At 40.0% G+C, this 12,452-nt stretch overlaps 1 protein-coding gene across 5 annotated transcripts in view; it reads left to right on the top strand.

Moving 5' to 3' along the window:
• Positions 1-388: 388 nt before the first annotated feature.
• The window catches only part of tmcc1a (transmembrane and coiled-coil domain family 1a), a 46,777-nt gene continuing 34,713 nt past the window's right edge, over positions 389-12,452 (top strand). For 4 of the 5 annotated variants that reach the window (XM_085260914.1, XM_085260912.1, XM_085260910.1 and 1 more), the window contains exons 1-2: positions 389-472; positions 1,443-1,524. The gene's annotated coding sequence lies outside the window, so the exon portion shown is untranslated. Of the gene's footprint in view, positions 473-499; positions 603-1,442; positions 1,525-12,452 lie in introns of those variants that run through there. The other variant, XM_085260911.1, reaches the window with a different exon arrangement.

Raw genomic sequence — 12,452 nt, 5'->3', positions numbered from 1 at the left:
CTCTGTTAATCACTGAATGAACCACAGGACTGCAACGACATGGCATAGTTCTCACTCCTGTCAGACAGTGATATGCATATTTCACTACACCTACCTACTTTTTGGGGTAACTTTTTTTCAGATCTAGCTTTCGTTAGCTATAATAACCTTGTAACCCTAACTGTGCTGTAGATGACGCTTTTGAGTAACAAGAAAACAACAACCAAGAGTGGCGTTTCGCTTGCTTGTAGCAAAACACGGGGCTCTAATGGACTTGTTCCCACAAGCTTTTTGTAACAATATAATGTGTCAGTTTTTGAAACATGCGAGTGAGTCATCTTTACTAACACAGTTTTCTGCTTTCTTTCCCGCTGGGTTACGCATTACGCCATGACGTCAGCCGGGAGAGGGCGGGCGCGCCGAGGGGTGGAGGGCACTCGGAGTAGGGGTGTTGCTCGTTGAACGTCAGCTCCAACAGTTTGCGACCACCCATGTAAGTGTGAAATATATTTTTAGTCGAGTTTTTTGGGGTTGTTTTACGGTCAGTTTGTGCGTGTCTGTGATGCGTTTTGGGTCTCCGTAAGAGTGTCGGTGCGGAAATTGCCTCGTATTACCAGCTCTGTGTAAGGACACACTAACGGGACTGTCAACCTGAGTCCGTTAACACACTGCTGTCGCTTACTGACAGCACTACACCGGCACTGAACTAATATTTGAACGATTTTAAAAGCTTATTTTTACTTATTTACGCAAGAAACTTTGTCTCTGCGTTAAATGTTGCTCAACTCGGATTTTTTCGACTTATCTTTCGTAATAATCGCTATATATTTCATATCCGTGATTTCTTCATTAGTGTTTGTATGTGAGCGTTATTTGTTTTTGTTTTTGTTTTGAAGTGAGGCAGTCAATAATAATATAATTAAATATGTGGGATACTGTAGTTTTGTACAGTAGGTTTGTCTTGTGTAGCAGGAAATAAGCAGCGTAACAGAGTTAAAAATTTCCACCTGCCATTATGGTAACATCGTATCATTTGCTTTATTGCTTGTGAAGTTGATTGTAGGATCTTAATCCCAGTTAATTAACTTTTAATTTACTATCCAGCTGTCATATTAATGCACCTCTGTGCCTTGAGATATTAGCCAGGACCTCTCACTTGATCAAATTTCAGTCAGTTTTTCTCTAATGCAGACTGATGTCCTAAAGACGTTTCATGGTCTGATAAGGATGGATATCTGTAGACTCATTAAGTCTGAAGCCTAGTATTCTTTGCAGAGGTGCATTCCCCCCCCCCCCCCCCCCCCCCCTGCAGCCTATTATTATCATTGTCTAGGAGACAGACAGAGACACCCATACACACGCACCGCACAGGCGTATACTCAGGCAGGGAGAAGCAGTGATGTGCCAAGGAAGCGTTTAGAGGATTACAGTTTCCATCTCACTTTTTGTGTTCTTTGTTGAAGACCCGTGGGCCTGATGTAGCAGGTCCTCATCTCCTCTGCAGTGAAGGAAGACCACTCCGGTGTCATTATAATGGACTGAAAGGTTTGTTTTCAATCATTTCTCTTTTATACTGATAGGTGAATCTGTCTCTGCAGGGATGTAGAGGGTTGGAAGGGTTTGGTGTGACATGATGTATCCCACTATCTGTTCAGCTTACTCTGCTAAATGGCTGAGAGCTTGGCTGCCCCTTCAGGGCACTGCTAACACAGCCATTCATGTCTCACTCGGATGGTCAGACCACCACGATGACGTTGCCCTCCTCCTCCTCCTCCTGTTCCTGCTTCACTCACATTGTGCCTTCCCTGTTGGGAGCTTAGAATTTAGAGTTATTTTATGAGTTTAACATGTTTGTATTGCTTTTTTGTGTATGTGTGTGTGCGTGTGTTTAATTTTCATAATGCTTACACAATACAGCTCCTTGCCTTCTATAGGTGTAAATCATGCCTCCTCTGATCTTAGCACAGTTTAGTGTAACACCTCAGCTTAGGATGTGGTGTAGATGTGCCTATACTAGATCAGGTCACAAGATTAACACAGGCTGCTTTATTCTTGTCTGGCTGTCACAGGGGTTTAATAATTGGCTATGCATGCAGGAAGGCTGCATTTCCTACAGCAAAGCTGCACACGCTGGATCAGAAAGATAAAATGAATCGGACTGTGGTAAAGTTATGCATGTAATAGATTTGTCCCAGTGGTTGAAATGAGTGCTGTAGTGGCGCGGCTGCCCCTCTGTTGGTCTTCCTTGGTCTCTTGTGTTCTGGGGGCCTCTGGATGTCTGGAGTTTTGATCTCCTCCATACCTGCTTCATGCCCTGGAGGACGGGGCTGTGGCCCCCCCACACCCTCTAGCAGATCATTACATGAAGGAACCTTTTAAAAAACAAAAAACAAGCGCGTCCATGCTCACAGGTGTACACACGGGTGATCACACCCACAAACTACACCCTTTTTGGCTCCTACCTCAAAGCACACTGTGTTCTGTTGATCTTATGTGCTGCACAATAATGTTTAATATTTAGTATTTACTGTCATATTCCCATATATCATTGTGATGTTGTTTATTCTATTACTCTTGTTCTCTTCTGCTTGTTTTCTTTTTTTCTTTCTCAGCAGGTGACCCAGGTGATTGATATATGCATTTTTTTTCTTTTCTTCTTCTTTTTTTTCTTTTTCTGCTCATTCTGTTGGTTTTTGGTTTTTGCCCTTCTCCCCCGTCCCTCTTCTCAGCTGTTTCTCTTTCCCTCTTTCTTTCTCCCCTTCTTTCCCCCAGTCAAGTCTGTCCCATGTTCAGTAAGTGAAAATAAAATAAACAATAAAAGGTGAATCAAATGGACCATTATGGCAAGGCTGGGATGGTCAATTTGGTAAAGTAAATCCGTTGGGCATCTTTCTTTGCCTTTAGACAACAATTCTGATGGCAAAAGAGCCAAACGGGACAGGCAAAAAAAAGAAAAAAAAAAAAAAAAAAAGAAATGAGTGCTGTAAAGAAGCGATTTTTCTGATAGAAAAAATAAGAGGCTTTTTTGCTGTCTTGCTTTCGGTGTTGATACACTGGTGTGTAACATCCCGTCATTTAAAAAAAAAAAATCCTTGAATGTATATGATTCTAACTCAAATTGGATGCGATCGATAACTTAGCAAGATCAATAACTAAAATAACTTCCTGTTATATTTTAGTTATTGTTCTACATGACAGTAATACATCCACAACTGTCCCTTATTTCAGTGTCATTTGTTTCTAGTTTCAGTATTGTTGTGACTGTTCTGCTGCTAAGAATTGCTCAGTCAAAAAGATAACAAAAGACATTGTGTGATTTTTGTTGTAGAGTGAGTTATCTGCACAAGTCTTTAAAACATCTTGTGTTTTAAATGCATCTTTACTAATAAAAGACCAAAAAAGCATATTTTAATGGTAGTCTTCTGGACTAGTTCTCCAGCCTTCTTGGATGGCATTCAAAGCTCTTTGGATGTTGGCTGTCTTTTATTCTAATCTCTGTCACGGCTATTTCATAATGCTTCAATAATGTTAAGGTCTGGGCTTGTGGGAGGCCAATCCATGACTGAAGTTTTCATTATGTGTGTGTTGTTGTTTTTTTTAACCCAGGTATGTGTTTACTCCATTGGCAGTGTGTTTGATATCATTGTCATGCTGATAAATAATTCTGTTGCTAATGAGATGCTTTCCATATGGCACTGCACCGTACAACACTTTTCTGTATTCATAGTATCATCAATTTTAACAAAATCTCCAGCACCACTGACTGAAATGGAGTCCCAAACCATGGCAGAGACTCCACCATGTTTACAGATGGTTGATTGACAGCTAACCCTCTCTCCTGAATGTCTATAATAACAATGACATTTTAAAAGAAAATTAAAAATTTGGATTCATCTCTCCAATAAGACCTGTTGCCACTGATTTTCAGCCCAGGTCTTGTGTAATCTGGCATGCCCTAGCCTTTTCTCCCTGCTTCTCTTCCTTAAGAATGGCCTCTTGACAGCCACCCTTCCACTGACCCTTTCTGATAAGCCATTGGTGATCAGTTGATGGATCAACTGAAGGGCCAGATGTATCTCCCAGGTCCTGTCAAGTCTTTTCTGGATTTTTTTCTTATTTCTTAAGGATGCGATTTTCAGATACTGTTTATCTGTTGTAGATAGTTTGGGCCTAAAAATCTGTCTTTTTGTCCTCCACTTATCCAGTTTCCTCAAGTGTTTTAGGGACATGGCACACAAAATGCAGAAATATGTGTAAGTTTTAAGCTAATAGCTGTTAGGAATAATCTTGGCATTGTTAGTAGATGCAACTGAAAAAACAAGAACACATTTGGTGTTTTTACAACAAGCTCCTAACAAAGTTCTCTCTTTTTTAAGTTGTCTGTTATGTGTAGGCACAACGCTGGTGTGTCTTATGAGTTAGGTGCTTTTTTAATGTCTAAATGATTCACAGATTAGTGTCAAGTAGCTTAACAAACAAAAACAAACTCATTCGGGTATGAAGACTGGACTGAAAATGAGTAAAAAGCAGCCAATGTCCAAAGAAAAACTCTAAACAGCTGTCAGAAATCCTGAAGAACTGTTGCTTAAGACCACTTTAAAAATTACAGGAGAGTCTGCCTTTTTGGAAGTAAAGTTAAAAAAAAAAAAAGAGTGGTGGCTCAAGTCTTCCACAGTACTGTACATCCTTCGTAGAATAAATATTTTTAAGTCTGTGTATTACAGTTTCCAGGTTGTTTCCAATGTGTAAAAATAGTTAATAGTAAAAGTGTGCTAACTTCACGATTGTAGCTCAGTGCTACTTAGGGCTGCCACAAACGATTATTTTGATAGTCGACTAGTCACCGATTATTTTTGTGATTAGTCGACTAATCAAATCCATTGGACGTAAAACGTACAGCTTATTGCACCAGCACCCATCTGCTCTCATATAACTATCATTATCTTACAGCTTTAAGTGTTTAAGGTATGTGCTAACTAAAAATAAAGACAAAATGATAGTTTATTAAATTTTAATGAAATTTGCAGATTGTTTCGGTGAAGTTTAATAAACTCCTTGCTATCTAAAATATAACAGGACACCGGAGTAAATTCTCGAGCATCTCACACTTCTGATGATCAGTTGTCTGCTTGATGTTTATTCAGCTGTGTAAAAACTATAACTTTAATCTCCGCCAAACCGATTCACTCAGGAGCAAATAAAATACTAAAAAAAGCCAAACAATAACATAACAAGTTATCTAAGTGACTTATATATCATGTTTAACCCGAGTAGCGAAAGACGGCGGTGGGTTTGAAAACGATTTGCCAGGAGTCCGGTGTTCTCACGGGCTCTAGTGAGCCTTTCCCCCAGCTAGCTATCATGCTAGTGGGTAACAGATGTCTCCGAAAACGTCGGAGCGCTTTTGAAAGTATGTGGTGTCTTGATAAACTGAGCAGATATTTGAAGTTTACACAGCTACATTCTCGCCTGAAAATATGTTAAACTTTATTTTATGACCCAAAAAGAATAATAAGAGTAATATTAAAACTAACTAGCTGCCACCATTGTGAAAGGACACATTCAACTTAAGTGGAAATTTTTGGATAAATGACACAAGTCAGCAAAACATAATATCTGTATCATTGTTTGTAGATATTTTTTTTTATGTGAAAATTTTACATGCTATACCTTTAATTTAAAAAAAATGCTACAGTGCTTGATTGAATGTGCTACTTTTATTTTGGGTGTTCTCATTTTTTGTCCCAAATCAAATACATAAGTCCGTAAATTGACCCTACATGTATGAGTACAGCGTTAGCCCTGTGCTAAGGTTGTATCTAGCAGCTCATAAGTAACTGTATATACTGTACATATAGCACTTATGTAGTTACGCAATGCCAACATTCAAATTCTAATTTTATTTGTCACACAACAAGTTACACAGATGAGTTATGAATGGGTGCTTATGTGTTCTAGAATATTTGGCAACATTTACAATTAACTGAGCACAGAAAAAGAATTGGTGTCTGATTATTAATTGTTGCTCTCTGCTGCAGATGAATATGCTGTGCAGAAATAGTGACACACTTCAAACATGATCATTCAGTTAGAAGTGTGTATAGTACCATCAGCAAGCAGGGAAATGGTGAGCAATCATGCCTTTGTTGCTGAACCTGTGTCATTCAGCTGGTGAGGGCAGCAGGACAGAAGTGTGTATTGCAAGAGGGAAATGGATGTATGCCAGGGCTGCAACTAACAACTCTATTGTTCCTTGATTAAACCTGATTAAAATTATACTTTTTTTTTTAAATTTATCAGTTGATCCATGCCACGATAGTGATTTCTTGATATGTCATCTTTTGTCTAAAATCACCAACAATATATTTTATTTGCAGTAAAAAGTGATTTAGACTGACTAAGTGTTTAATCAAGTAATCGATAAAGCTGTACTCATTCATCGCGCTGCTGGTTAAGATTATCACCATTATATCTATTTGCATAATGGACTGTGTTAAAACACTAATGCTCTTCTAAAAAAAACTTTATTGGGTTTATATACCCCTAGTCGGTGTCGTTGCCGAAGGATAACTAACATGACAACAGATGCCCCCTCATCTAATGTTGGCTTTGTAGAGTTGTGTTGCACAGCTTTAAGTCTCTTTGTCCCTTTTTCTAAACAGATGCATCAAAAATGATTAGTAAGGGATTCAAAAGGATTCACATAATCCCCTTTTTTCAGCCCCTTGGAGTCTAAACACTCTCAGCATCATTTGCGCAGTGATTTGGCTCTCTTCTCTCAACAACAGGTTGAGCCTTTTCTAAATACAAAGTTAGTCTCAGATAAGAAACACTATCTTTTTTTCCCTCTCTGTCTCATAGACCCACACTCACCCGCTCCCACCCTCTTCCGCCTCCGTCTGCTGTTTGAAAGCCCACAGAGCAGCAGAGGTATCATATGCAGCTTAATGTAGATAATGTTTTTTTACAGTAAGTCTCTGATGCTACCAGGGGTTCATGTTCAAAAATAATGCTGTATCTGTGGACGGACTGAGTTTGTTCTTCCCAGTGGGACTGACTCCCACACTTCCAGAGTGAAGGTGAAATTCCTTTATAAAGGCTGTGGTTTCTAGTGGCAACAAGCTGCCTGTTTCCCTCTGATCCCTTCCTGTTTGAAGGCAGAGGGAGAAAAGAGCCAGAGGTCACGTGGAATCACAAGAGGTTGCACTTTAAAACGTGTCTGAGGGCCTTGTTTTAATGTTAAAGGATAACTTATTTATTTTCTAAATTTCTCTTAAAGCAGTTGTTAGATACCAATCAACTTGTCCCTGTCCCAAATTAGCTAATAAACCCCATGGTGATAGGTTACAGTCCCTTTTTGATAAAGTTAATCTTAAGCTAGTATAAGGTTTTAGCTGTCCACGTTTAAACAAATTCAGTGGACATATTGAAAGGTGTCTTTAAGTGTCCTTTCCCGTAACAGTATCCTCCTCCTGAGCACAAGTGGTGGAACGTTTTTTGTGGCATAGATTCAACAAATTGCTGTAAACATTCATTAGAAATTTTTCTTTATGTTGACATGATAGCCTCTCCAGTTGCTGCGGATTTGTCAGATGCACATCCATGATGCAAATCTCCACTTCCACCACATCCCATAGGTTCTCTGCTGGACTGAGATCTGTGACTGGGATAGCCATTCACGTACAGCAAACTCATTGTCATGTGCACAAAACCAGTTTGAGATGATTTGAGCTTTGAGACATGGCAAGTTGTCCTGCTGAAAACAGCCATGAAAAGATTGGTACGCTGGTTATACATAGACATTAGCAATACTCAGGTGTTAAGTTTTGAAGGTTAGGTGGGCTTTCATCTTTCAGCTTAAGTCTCCTCCTACAGTGTAAACTTAATATTGTTGACCCACAGTCTACGTGCGGAGCCTGATGTCATGGTCAGAGTAAAAGATTCAAAGCCACGGCTTATATATGCTGATCCCCAATAACACCTCTAGTGGGCTAAAGGGTGTCTGGTTACCCGGGGCCAGAGATTTGCCTTAAGATGTGTAATAATGCAAATGGTTTCTGAATGCATAAAATTGCTCTCAGCTGTAGTGAGATGCCCTACACACTGATGACCTGGTAGATTTAGCTCTTCAGTTGCACAAAGTGTGCATTGATCCTGACATGCATTCCCCTTACCATTCCTTATGGGTGTGCGCCTTTAACACAGCCTCTGGTATGAGATTTCAGGTCATGTGTAGGTGGTTTCCAGCCTGTTGACAGCTGATGACGACCTGCCAGAGCTGAGGAAATAGGAGACCTGTTGGGCAAGTTGAATGTATTACTACTGTTAAACACCTATCAGGTTAGAAAGTGAAGGCCATATTATAGGGCTTGAAATGTTTTACATATATTGGAAACCGTCTTATGACAACATCTGTCTTATTAGTAAACAGCAAGAGAATGAGCTCCTCAGTACCTATACTGGTTAGACACACCGGTGTTGTAGTAAATATCAGTGTGACTATCAGTGCCATGGGTGCTGTAAATAATTCATTCAGGCACTTGTTGTGGTGTTGAACACAGATGCAGAGGTGTCCCTTAAACAAGACTTCCTCAGTATACCTATGACATCATCCAGCATAATGTTAAACCAGCAACCTGATCATGACTTGCTGCTCATCTTCAATTTTCTTCCACATCACTGCTTTGCTGCCTAGATTTGTTCATTGGCTAGCGTGGTTGTGTAAGCTATACCTCAGAGTATAAATGGTATTTATGGCCCCGTACAGTCACAAAAGACCAACATAATGGCTCCCCTGTTCTTTGCTGTTCTTTTTATTTGTAGCTTTCCGCCTCACAACCTGTTACATGCTCGACTATTACCCGAATACCACCTGCTGTCTGTCTTGTTCCCGTTGTGTGTGTGTGTGTGCGAATGCATGTGTTGGAGGTTTTCTTTTAACATTTTTTTTTCATTTATTTTTGATAAGAGTCAGCTTGGTAACAAAGGGTTTTGTCTTTAGAAGATATAAAATCTGCTATATTGGAGGTATTAAGGTAGATTATGAAGTACACTCAATTTGGCTTTTTTTTTTTTAGCATTCATTACATATTTGTGAGTAGTGTGTAAAGATTACGTTAATTCAGTTCAATTTTATTTATGCAGCGCCACATCACAACAACAGTTGCCTGAAGCTGCTTTATGACCATTAATTCAGATACAAGGTGCCATTGTCCAGTGACAGCCTCTTGTGTCATTAAGTAAACAGATAGTAACAGCAGTAACAGATGATTGCACATCTTCCGGTTTGTCCTGTTCCTGGAAAGCTGAGAACAACTTTGGCACCAGAGCCTCCCCAGGGTTTCATCTTGCACAATTGGGCGTTGTGTCTGCCTTTTTAATAGAACTACCTGCTGTACACCTTCTCATTTAGACACATTGTACTGAGCGCCTGGGTTGAACCTGACACGACCAGACGAAACACATCATGGATGCCTTTGATCCAGTCGGGCCCGTTCCACTGCCTGTGTAACCCTCTGTCTCTCTTTTCTCGCTTACACACTCTCTCTGTGTTGATACAAAGAGTTGTCTCTCTTATCACACTTTGTGCAGTTTGCTGAAGTCATCTCCTTCAGTGTCACAGCTGACACAACTGTGCTATTCTCTGCCACCCAACCACACACACATATGCACGCACACACGCACACATGAATAGAATAACGATTGTTCCTGTTTCCTGGCTATGCTGACATTATACAGCTGTTGAATGAGATCTGGTCCATTTTCCATCGGTCAAATGCATCACACACAAACACACATGTAGATACATCCACTTGTACCCAGTATAATCCTTGCTATCTTTTTTTTTTTTTCGTTGTCTTCCTTCTCTGTCTCTGTCTGATGCAAGCATGCACGCACATATTTGTCCACGCACGCAAACACAAACACCAAGCGAACTCTCTGGCCTAATTCCACTCTTATTGATGTGTGTCTGTCAGTGAAAGAGGCACAGCACAAAGAGCAGCAATGGGCCTGTATGTGTGAGCTCAGAGCGAACAAAGAGCGGTCTATTCCACGCCAGCTCTCAGACTCTTCTGGAAACACTGCATTTTCTTGTTTAAGCTATAGCCATATTTTGAGTCCACCAACTGTATGTTCAGCAATGAACAACAACATGGCTGCTTCAGTGTCAGTGAATGCAAGCCAGATTGACCTCTGCTTTGGGTTCTTCATGCACAATGTCCTGTTTAGGAACAAAATTTAATGGCAAAGTCCTCATTAAATGTCGATATTTCAATTATGGAGCTGTTGAAAAAAACATTTTTCTCACATTTTGCGTATTTGCAGATTGTCTGTTTTATCATTTAACTTTCTGTAGCTCTCAGTATTATCGCTCTTGAGCTCCAGCCCTTTTTAAATAATATTTTTGTGTAATAATAACAATAATGGGTATCATTTTTTGCAAACTGGTGGTGAATCTGTGTTAGAAAGTCATTTTGTCTGAATGATTCTGCAGCTGTTTTCTATCCAGAGCTTAAATGAACATTTACAGCACAGTATGTAATATATTGCCAAGCAGAGCAACTGAACAGAGAGAAAGAGAAACTTCAATAGAAGATTGTAGTTTTTTTATGTGTTTATCACAATATCTTTCATTTCTTAAAGTGATAAACTGAGTCAGGTTGAGCCAAGCCTCTTCCTCCATTTCTCCAGTTAAGCTGGCAAATGAGAAGAGGACAAATGGCAGCTCAGTTGACTGGTGTGAGACACAGTGCTGTGAACAAGAATGTGTGTGTGTATTTATGTGAGGGACTGAGTGAGGGTGACAGAGTTCCAGAGAGGCCATTGTTCATGTGGTGATTTGTGATTTACCTTTGGCAGCGTCGCAGAATCTCTGAGCAACATGCTGACTCACACAGGCTGCTGCCCCTGGTTGTCACTGACGCTGTTGATCACTGATAATCATTATTATGTGGTGAGCAATCAAAATACATATTTTCACAAACAATTTCTTGCAGTATCCTGGTCAGCATACAGTCATGAAATGAAGTAGCTTATGTCAGAAGAACACAGCTGCTTTTAAAGATCCATCTGGTGTTCGTATGTTCTCTCTTCTTAAAGGTAGATTGACAAGGCTTGCTAAAACTGAATAAAGATGCAAGCATACACATCAAGTCTGACAATAAAGCGTTGTCCTCTAAAGACTCCTCAAAGAGGATTTGGTGTGATTATGAAACCGCAGGCAATCAAGAAAACACCCAATCCTGCAGTTGGGATCAGCCTGGGGATGAAGAAGGGGATTTATTAATATGGATGGATGGATGGATGGGTACCGGGGTGAAACAAGACTTCAGCTTCAGCTTCAGGATAGGATTAACTTTTATGCCTTTACTCGCAAGCTCTGAAAGAAATTTAATGCTTCATCATCAGTGATTCACACTTCCCTGTCGCTCACTGTGCCAGCGGACGATGCATGCGCGAATCTGTCTTCAAATATGCATGTATTATTGAGTACGGTGTACAGCTTATGCATAACTGGTCACCTTCTGTGAGAAACAGCTCAGGTGGTAAGCTTGGTTGCATAGAAAACAACATATTTCGAGCACGTCATCATGCATCTTTATTCAGTCTCATATTTAGTCTCATCATGGGAAGACTGTATCCACATGAGATCAGCTGAAGAAAGTTGTTTGTTAAGAACTGAATTCTATGATCAAATATTTATATTTTTTAATTTAGTAAGAGGTGTAAAGTTAATTATTCCCGGCAGGATTGGATATTGCAATCATTTGATATTATTATTTACTATGGAATGCGTGCCAGCGTAAAGATTGTAAGTACTAAATTTAAAGACCATAGTTAGCACAACCATATTATGAGTACTCAGGTGACTAAAATAAACCTGCTTAACACCTGTCTCACACTCTCTCACTCTCACTTTCTCTCTCTCTCTGGCAGGCAACAGTTGCACTTAACTGATTGGCACCATCCTCATAGCCTCCAAATTAATCATATTAGAACCCTGTGGCCTGAATCTGTCAGTTGAGCTAAGAGATAAGATTTAGGCAGAGAAAGTAAAAGCATCTGTGTGCATGCGTTTTACCTTGCTGAATTGAATGGAATGTTTTTATGTGCATGAATGCATCTTCTTTTGGCAGTGACAGTGTAGCTGTTGCAAGAACTGATATGACACTTGCATGTTGCTTCATCCTCCACCCCCTTCTGTCTGTTGTGAGATGTGTGTGAGTGAGTGTGTGTGCCTGTCTGATAAACCTTGCGTTATTCTTTATGGGCAGGCAGTGCAGCTAAAGGAATGATATAGTTTGGGTATATAGCTGTGCCTCCCCAGGGTTTTGAATGATCTAGACTTGCTTGCTTGTTTTGCTGTCCTTAATGGGAGCAGCTTTTCATGCTGCAGGGAGACTCAGGCTGCCTTCCCATCTATGAGGTGATCACTGATCAACCAATAAGGTTGCTCAGAAAGACTCCTTCTA

Source organism: Mchenga conophoros, linkage group LG20 (genome assembly GCF_057382185.1).
Source record: "Mchenga conophoros isolate Kocher_MC1m ecotype Shallow Benthic linkage group LG20, M_conophoros_male_GT1.1, whole genome shotgun sequence".
NCBI classification, from domain to species: domain Eukaryota; kingdom Metazoa; phylum Chordata; class Actinopteri; order Cichliformes; family Cichlidae; genus Mchenga; species Mchenga conophoros.
This window is presented reverse-complemented; position numbering and strand designations above follow the sequence as displayed.